The sequence below is a fragment of the Rhea americana genome, unplaced genomic scaffold (assembly GCF_003343005.1).
Source record: "Rhea americana isolate MKP2758 unplaced genomic scaffold, rheAme1 scaffold_4, whole genome shotgun sequence".
NCBI lineage: Eukaryota > Metazoa > Chordata > Aves > Rheiformes > Rheidae > Rhea > Rhea americana.
The window spans coordinates 5174673-5176778 of record NW_028186534.1 but is presented as its reverse complement, the minus strand read 5'-3'; positions in this window follow the sequence as shown (position 1 = coordinate 5176778).

The window sequence follows — 2106 nt, the reverse complement described above, 5'->3', positions numbered from 1 at the left end:
TACAAGTTACTTAAGCATTACTGGAAACCCCTTAAAAATCAAAYGTCCCTCCTCCACACTTTGAAGCGGTGGTTTAAAGGCAGCCCCATTTGCAGAACAGTAGCTGTATGATTTAAGAGGCTGGAATAATAACTTGTAGTAAAATCTGAAAAGAATCAAGATTATCTTGATTGGGCAAAGTATTTTGTTTTCCTTACTTGCCTTTAAACTTTTCACTTTCAAACAGAAGTTCTCTGTGACTGAATTGAAAGACATTTTAAGTGCAAAACTTTACAGTTCTCCTAGATGTGCAAAGGATTCTTGGCCACTGAAACTGGTAGTGTCATACTACCAAAAACTTTCAGAGAAATGTACAAAAAAGCATTAGTTTTTTAAAGTGTTTGTGCTAATTTAAGCAGAGTCAAATAAGTTAATGGGGAGAAAAAATGTTTGTCAAAAATCTGCTTATGKGAAAATGACCCTAACCAATTAAGATTTGAACACAAGAAAGTCATTTTGGAACAAATCTTACACGTGGTTTGTTTATAGCAGGCTCACTGCTGAAAGGTAAGTCTTGCAGAGTGGCATTATGTCCAAGCTAATAAATGCTGTAAATCACATTCATAAGTGCCAGTTCACTCACTGGCACTCAAAAAGGTTTTTTAAGATCCAAGAACTAAAGTGTTCTACAAAGATGACAAACATGGGCGAACAGAGACACAATGCCATAGCTTCATTAATCTAGCAGGCTAGTCCTGGTATAAAGCATACATTTCTGAGTACTAGSCAAGTGTTGTCTGCAAGACAGTTCACCTCTGACTCCTTTGTTTGAATTTCTTTTAATATCTGCTGAACAAATCATCATGTAAAACTTCAGGATTACATACTACATATAGTCATTCTTCCCAGTCTTTGCTGCATCAAGCATAGAGAAGGCAATGTAAAAAGCCAAGTGATTGTAGCGCTATGTGAAAAACACTTTCCTTTGGAACACACTTTGGCTCACCTAGAATCCACGTAGTGGTCTGAAGTTTTCCATCATCTGGCTCAGATTCCAAGGTCTTTGACACAGGAACCTTCTCTTAGATAGCACCTCTAAGACGATGGATGCATTTAACAGTATTAAAACATATTAGGTATCTATGATAAACTACCTTAATTAAGGTTTATACAAAAACATAGCATCATCAGCAAATAAATGCTGGAAAATAACCAGAAAAAGAAACTTTCACCCCACTCAAAGAGAAAACTATTAAGTTGCAGCAGATAAACTTAGGGAGACCCTTTATACCACTATAATGTATATGTTTTCCAGTATAAATTGTTTGCTAAGTAGTTTCTAAGTTGTAAGAATTTGCAATACAAAATCCAAAACCTCAGCCTAGCAAGTTTCTTTTAATTTTTAAATGTACAGTATCGTAGTTCTACAAATGTAAAAAAAAAAAAAACTTTACAAAGTTTTTTTGCGCTTATAATGATCAAAACCAACTTGATTCAATAAAATTTGGTATGTGGTTATTGTCAATGGATTGCTTTTGCTAATGTGAATAAAGTGGCCAAGACATTTAGCTTTGAGACACAGCATGTGCCGTAACTGCTTTCTATGGCAATTACTGCACACACTGCAATTAGTTTAGGAAGTGCTGCTACAGGTAACCAGTTAAATACACATTTATGGTAGTTCACATCCAAATGATACACTGTCATGTGTCAGTCTATGGTGCCAGTTTTTGTTGCCAGAGAGACAGTTTTGTTTCCTTTTTAAAGTACTATCCCAGAAAAATTAAGTGCAAGGCAAGGTTAAAACTCAAATTACAAGCAAACAAGGAAACTTAAAAGTAGAGATTTAAACTCTGAAATTGCTCTAACCTGTTGCACCAGGTTTATTTTCACAATTTTAACTTTAGTTTAAGCTCCCATTAATACAGTTGCACTAACACACTGTGGCATAAATAAAGTGTAGCCACATTACTTTTGAATTTCCTTGACCTTGCCAGTTTGTCACATCCTCCACATTACAGTTACTCCATAGCTTTACAATACTGCCAGTACTATATCACAAGCATTTCAAATCCTATAAAAAAGCAGCCCCTGTAGTGGCACAGAAGAATAAATTAACCAAAAAAA